Source organism: Solanum tuberosum, unplaced genomic scaffold (genome assembly GCF_000226075.1).
Source record: "Solanum tuberosum cultivar DM 1-3 516 R44 unplaced genomic scaffold, SolTub_3.0 scf00429, whole genome shotgun sequence".
NCBI classification, from domain to species: Eukaryota; Viridiplantae; Streptophyta; class Magnoliopsida; order Solanales; family Solanaceae; genus Solanum; species Solanum tuberosum.
Genome location: NW_006239358.1, coordinates 32541 through 39697, shown reverse-complemented (window position 1 = coordinate 39697; position 7157 = coordinate 32541). Strand labels below are relative to the sequence as shown.

The following is a 7157-nucleotide window of genomic DNA, read 5'->3' as shown; positions in this document are numbered from 1 at the left end:
GCGGAGATGGCGGAGATGGCGATGAATCCAAAGCTCAAGATATGGCCATTGATAACCATTAATTTAGTTATTTTCCTTATTTGTTTTTGACATCTTCGGAGAGCTTTTATGCGTTACCCACTTTGATTTTTCACTAGTATCTTGTATTTTCTAAAATTTTCAAAGGCTTCTAATTTATATTTTAGGAAATACACCCAACTCATGCGACTGAAATCATCTGTGATCAGTTATTTGGTCTCCATGTGACCTCATTTGACTAATAATAGCCATTGCTCTAGACCAAAATTTCATGCACATGTTCATCACCCTTCATGATTAAAGTTTTAAACTCATGCCGAAGAATTTGAAGTTTTACAACTATTACCTTTGATGAGCCTTGAAATTTTGTTTGCAAAATTCTACAGGCTTGCCTTTAAGTGGTGGCTGCTGCTGCAATTCGGGAAAAGACCGTCTCATGGATTGCCTATTGAAGGAAGAACAATGCCTTTGCGTCTTTCTTTCTATTTTCCTTCAGCCATTGCTCTTCATTCGGACCTGCAAATCCAGTCTCTATCAAGTCCCAAAGATCTTGAGGCTTAAATAAAATCTTCATCTTGATGCTCCAGAACTGATAGCTTTGTCCCATAAAATGGGATGGCTGGCTGAGCTATGTTCAGAGAACTTCCATTGGAAGCCATGGTGTTTTTTTGTTACTAGGTCGTTTGAAGCTAAGCCTTGCTCTGATACCACAAATGTTGGAGAATAGAGATCTTAAGCTCACTCAAGAACAAAATATTTGAAAGGAAGGAATTAACTAGCAGTAAAGTTGAAGAGGAAATATAGCAATGTATGATAGGCAGAAAGATTGATGGAAGTGTAGGTTGTTGGAAGTTTAGGCTGCTTTTCTGATTCTATTCATCAGCAATGATGCCTTTTAAATAGGCTTACAACTCAACTTAAATACAGAATTAAAAGGGTGCACTAACTCAATAGTGCATTCAACTAAAAACAATAAACTTAAGGACCAAATAACAACTATCCTAGACTAAGTCAAAGTGCAGTAAAATACTTAAAGAAAGTTACAGTTACTTTCCTCTTCTTTCATTTGAATCATTTATTCAACAGTGATATGTGTCTACCACACATCCCCAGTTTTATTACCTTTTGTCGTTGAACCAAAGCCATGATAGCAAGGATTTATATCAACTATGATAAGATCAACATATGTGCATCCATTACAAAGTTATCAACAAAATATCATGGCTGCTCTATAATATGTGTAACTCATATCTAGCAGTAATAACACTTCTCAGTGTGTAGATGAAATTCTACTCGAGTATCAGAAGTGAAAGCTTTCTTAAAAGAAGACAAGTTAAAGTTGAGTTAGGACCTGATACATTTCTTTGAACTTCAACGATATGGTATTAAAGCCCGCCATAAACTCATCCAACCTGAATTTTAGTTACAAATGTTATAAGCTAATGAAGTATCACTAATACATGTGAAGATTGAAATGGACATTCTAATGATAAACATGACTTGCCTTCTCTTTCTCCACTCATCATAATGTTATTTTATATCATCATGCTCTTGGGTAACAAAATCAAGTTCTTGGACTCTCTCATTTTACACAGATACTTTGTTCCGATACCTGGTGACAGTGGACACTATTAGTATATCAAGAGAAACTGTAATCCTATAAGTTTTTACTGCATATAAATGTTGACTGGTGCATATTCAGAGATCGGGTCAAGATTTGGATTCATCTCTTTTAGTCGAGCTTCTAGGTTTGCAACCATCTCCAAAGCTCTATTAAGGTCATAAGTCTCACCAAGAGTGCCATCCCTCAAAGTTGTTTGAAGCTTTTCTGAATCCACCGAGTCCTTTTGAATCTTATATCAAGAGGAACAAATATGTGTATTGACAATAATATCAACGGCGGATATGAGTGTATGTATATAAGATAGATAGATACATAAAAGCTATGGCGTCCCAGATAATGGTAAGAAGTCAGCATTTGAAAGAAATCCAGCTTACTGCTCAATATGCTTTGAAAGAGCAATAAGCAAATCATCAAGCTTTTTCTTATATCCTTTGCCTTTGAGCTCCAAGTCTTTATAGGTCTTCTTCATATCTTGTAAGTTGTAATTAGCATCCACCTGCAGCTCAAATTGAACTGAATTAGAAACAAATTCCACATAGAAGCAAGAAAGCTTCATAGAGACTGGCACAAAACCTCTGAAGAACACAATTGATCCACAGTCTTCTTCAAAGTTACATACTCATTTTTAGCATCATTCAGAGAAGCAGAGTGCTGATGAAAGAGCTAGAGAATTATGAAAAGACATCAAAGAAAACAAAAAGAGTTATAGACAACTTTAATGCAACATTCATAATCATAAAATGCCGAAAGTAAATGGAGATATTATCTAACCTCATATATGTTATTATAGTCCTCTTTGACAACAAATGATTTCAGTTCGATCTTTTTGAAGGTACAAGGCAATTTTTCTTCCTCCACAGCCAGACTTTCCTTTCTTTGATTCCTCAATCCCTTTTGTGAGTTTCTTACCTTTTGTGAGTTTCTTAATCATTTTCTGTCTTGTTTCTATCTGAACTTTACTACGGTAGATCTCTGTGCCTTTTTTATCAATGTCCTGGTGAAGGCAAAATAAAAGCAGCATGAATGGTGTAATTAAATACACAATTCAATATGCACAAGGTCATATCCACTTACAGATTGAATTTTGGTGACCTTTGTCTTTTGATTTTTCAAACGCTCACTACCAGCATTCTCTATATTTTTTTTTCTGAAGTTCTGTCGCCTGAAGTAATTAAATACTTGCTTAAAGCAGCTTTTACCACTTGCCATGCTTTAGGTAATTACAGAAGTGTCTTGCAAAATGTGCAAATAAAGCAATAATTTACCTTCTCTTTTAATTGTTGTGAACTTTGTGTAAGCCTGTTCATTTCCTTTTCTTAAGAAGACATTATTTTCTTGAGTTACTTCAATCTACAAACATCATTCAGTTTCTTTTTAAAATCATTGTGTTGGGACTTTAAACTGTCAATCTGTCCCAAGGAAACAAATTTCAGTTATCTTTAGATGCAAAAGTGAAATATGTTTTGAGCCAAGGGTCTATCGAAAACAACCTCTCTACCCCACAAAGCTAGAGGCAAGGTCTGTGTACATCCTACCCTCTTCAACCCCACTCTGGTATTATAATGGGTATGTTGTTGTTAGATGTTGGATCAAAAAACTTGGTGCACAATGCACTTAGTCGTTGCATCAAATTGCTCATGTTTGTCCATCATCTATAACCTTGAGTATATATCATTGTCTCATTCTTGTATGATGTTGGAAAATAGTTGAGACTGAGGTTTTCCGAAGTGAGCTTGCTGATGTTCGTGCTGAGCTAGAGCCTTGGGAAAAACTATTAATTGAGCACAAGGGAAAATTTGAAGTTGCATCAACTGAAAGTAAACTTTTGACTGACAAGGTATTCAACCAATTTACAACATAAAAGATTGTTCTTTCTCATTTATTTCATACTCAGACAATGATCACTGTAATTTTCCTCCAGTTTTGGAATCAGAGTTTCCGCCTTCTCACAGTCCTTTGTTAGGTCAGTAATTTTTGTAGAACCCTAACATCCGAGAAAACAGACCAGATAGGAACATCAATCAAAGCCAGTTATTCCCATATATTTATGAATTTTAATCTAGGAAGCAACTTTCAGTTTTTCATACCTAATCGAGTTTATCATTAAGCTTCTTTATTTTGTGCTTCAAGTGACTTAAATCTTCTCGGTATTTTACATCTTGCCTTTCAAATTCCTTGAACTCATCCTTGCAGCGCCTCAAACTGTTATCAAACTCCTAAATTTTCAAACGTAAGAAGGGAATTGTATTCAAAGCAAGGTGATCAAGATTCTTTGCTCGAAGTCAATAAGTAGGAAGGAAATAAAAATGCAACAGATATATTCAATTCTTATCCATACCTCTTGTTTCTGCAAATGCTTTGAGTGCTTTGACTCAAGCTCCTTCAATGTTTTGTTACTTTCTCGAATTTTCTCCCTAAAAATAAGCCAGTAATTAGCTCCATTAGATTTCAACATATTACATAAGGAACGCTTATATTTGCACAACCTTTGTTTAGAAAAAGACCCCACCTCTGTAATTTAAGGTTCTCTTCCTGTCCAGAAATGTTTGTTTGCATCTCTGAAATTTGAGTTGAATTAACTTCAAAAGCCAATTTTGTAGCCATCTCTCGACATTTTAATAGTGATAATTCTTTAAGCATGTAGGCTTCAACTTCATTCTTAACACCCTGACAAAGGAACCAAGATAGTATGATTAATTTTCTGTAATTTCAAGGAAATAAAATCTCGTAATGGTCAAAATCTAAGTTGTTTGGACTCTTTAAAAATGTTGTTGGGTGCTTGTTGGACCCTCCAAAAGTAGTGCATTTTTGGAGGATCCAACATGAGTGTGGCAACATTTTTGGACAGTCCGAACAACATAGGTCAAAATATACCTCCAAGTTATCTCTTTCTTTCTCTGCTAACTTGACCATTTAAACAACACCAGACCTTCTTTCATTGAGGGATTCTAGCTTACAAAAGAGCATTAAGAAATAGTAAATGCATGTTTTAGAAGTATTGAATGCACTTGCTTAGGCACTTACTCTTGTCAATGAACAGTGATTCATTATAGACTACATAGTACTGTTCCTAAATTCAAACATTTGCTTCCTGTCTAAATTATTGCCTAAACAAAAATGCAGAAAGAAAAAAAAAAGATACAAAACTAAAGGACGGGAATAATTGTAAAAAAAAAAAAAAAAAATTTACAAAGTATATAATGTCTATTAACTTTTAATATAAGAAACGAACATCCAAGAAATAATTTATGCATGACCAAACTTTGCATAACTAATAAATGCATTACTAATACTTGCATAGTTCTAGCCAGTTACCAAACAACCCCAGAGGATTCGATATTATATCACATTGCATTTTCATGCCAAAAGTTTTAATCTAGATTGATGAACAATGATTACAGATTCAGGACAAGGTTGCAAGGGTCTTATATTCAGCTATCACAACAAATTGTGACGGAATACATGACAGTTCAAAAAGTATCAACACTCTGGCAACAATAAAAGAGTTTACCATAAAGGTTGAGAACTTACTGCTTAAATGATTCTGCAATCTTCTCAACATATTTGTTGGTTCCAATAATATCTTCTAGATACTCCAGAAAGCCTTCATCATGGGCTACTTGCGCTTTTGGTTTCATCAACGATATTTGCTCAACCTCACCATGAAAAATCCAACCACTCCAATCCCATAATGAAACCATATTCGCGAAGTTAACATCAAGCAAGTGATATAAACTGGTTATTATCTAAGTCAACCCCTCTCCCCTTCAGTTACTTGGTGACCTCTATAAAGTTACTTGACTGGTCATTGACAAAGTACTTAGAGGAATTATCTCGGAATGCCACACATGTGATCACAAAATCACTTCCAGGAACCGTTTCGTATGTCTCACCGTCCTTGAATAAAAGAAGAAACACTTAATTCAAAAGTAAAACTGCAAATCTAAATGACCATCTCGAAAAGAGGAAATCAAGCAGTTACAATGAACAGATACGCCAGCACTCTCCAAATTCTGGTGATTAGTTAAATTGTGGATGAACTCTGAAACTTTATTAAGACGTCTGCGCAGTTTATAATCAAAGATGAAAATGCTAAACTTTCACGCCAGAGATAAGCTGTTGTACACAAGTAAATTCCATAACCATCCATATTGAAATTCAACCAGCCGAGCAATTATAATGGTTAGTATTTAGGACTAAGAATTTCAGCATTTAGAATAGACCGGATTTTAGTAGTGCAGCTAATGCTCGTTTTCACTAACAAAAAAAGGTTAGATGAAACAGTTAGCACAATTCAACAATAATATGTGTCAAATCTATGAAATTGCTTCTAGACTACTCGTATCTTACCTGTTTGGCTCGCTTCCCAAACACGAACAACATTGCATCAATTATGTTACTCTTTCCACTACCATTAGGATTTAGGACCACAACGGCAGAAAAGCTCTGAAAGTAAAACGACATAAATTTCCTGTAGCCACTTCCTATAGACTCAATTACGAAAATCACAGTGAAAAAAAAAAACCTAACCTTATGAAATGGGCCAACACGCTGTTCGCCGCCCGCCGGCATAAGACTTGAAGTTTCTCATGATCATCTCTTTAATGAATAGCCTTGGAGCTCTAGATACACAACGAGGAGATTCAGGCATCAAATCGTCGGAGATCGACGAGTTCCATTTCTACGCCCATTCTTCACTGGTTAAACACTAGTGATCACTACCTGTTTCCGGAGACGAATTGCATGGAGATTACCATCGACTGATCGGAAGGAAAAAAAGTACGTCAGGGCACCGGTTTAGAGAGTAAACTTCGGCGGAACTCCGGCGAAGTGCTATCGAATTGGCCAGCAACCATGGCGTCTTAATCAGTGGATCACTAAAGATCGCTTGGGTCCCATATTTTTATCTATATAAATCTCATAGAGTAAGGAATAAACTACATCATATCTCTATTTTTTTTTCTAATTACAATAATTCCTTAAAAAATATACATTTCTGATACATAAGTCACCATCCGGATACATTAACTTTTGATATAAGAAATATCAATTTGTTGCGCTAAAATAGGAAATAAAATGTGGAAATCAAATTAAATCTTACAAATTACGCTTATGTTTCTTCTTACTTTCAATCATACAAAGGCAAATCCTAACAGAAAGAAGAATATCAAAATTTCAAATTGTTTCCCCGTTTCAACGAAGAAACATTTCAAATTTGATTTAAAAACTTTTGTCGAAATTTTGGATAAGAGAGGTGAGTTATGAAGGATACAAAAGTGATGGAATTGTTGTTGGTCAAAAGATTTCTTCTGTGAATCTTTAAGTTCATCGAAGATCCTTTCAATTTTGATTCAAGATTGTCAAAAATTTTGAGATTCAAAATTGATCTCCAGTTCATCGGAGAACCTTTCAATTTTGATTCAAAATTGTTGAAAATTTTGATTCAAAATTGTTGAAAATTTTGAGATTCAAAATTCTCCTCCTAGTTCGTTGAAGATTTTTTCAATTTTGATTC

General features: G+C 34.9%; 1 long non-coding RNA gene across 11 annotated transcripts; it reads right to left on the bottom strand.

The window, feature by feature from the left end:
* Positions 1 to 1522: 1522 nt before the first annotated feature.
* Positions 1523 to 6540, bottom strand: LOC102598128 (uncharacterized). 11 transcript variants are annotated; one of them, XR_001471785.1, is made up of 10 exons: positions 6173 to 6540; positions 5174 to 6088; positions 4517 to 4594; positions 4152 to 4309; positions 3981 to 4056; positions 3730 to 3858; positions 2717 to 3626; positions 2414 to 2636; positions 2216 to 2305; positions 1523 to 2138 (listed from the first exon to the last, which is right to left on the bottom strand). It is a non-coding gene; the product is annotated as an uncharacterized lncRNA (long non-coding RNA). The 11 variants fall into 11 exon arrangements; XR_001471782.1 differs by having other exon boundaries at positions 4517 to 4590; XR_001471787.1 differs by having other exon boundaries at positions 1523 to 1630; positions 1811 to 2138; positions 4152 to 6088.
* Between the last annotated feature and the right edge of the window lie 617 nt (positions 6541 to 7157).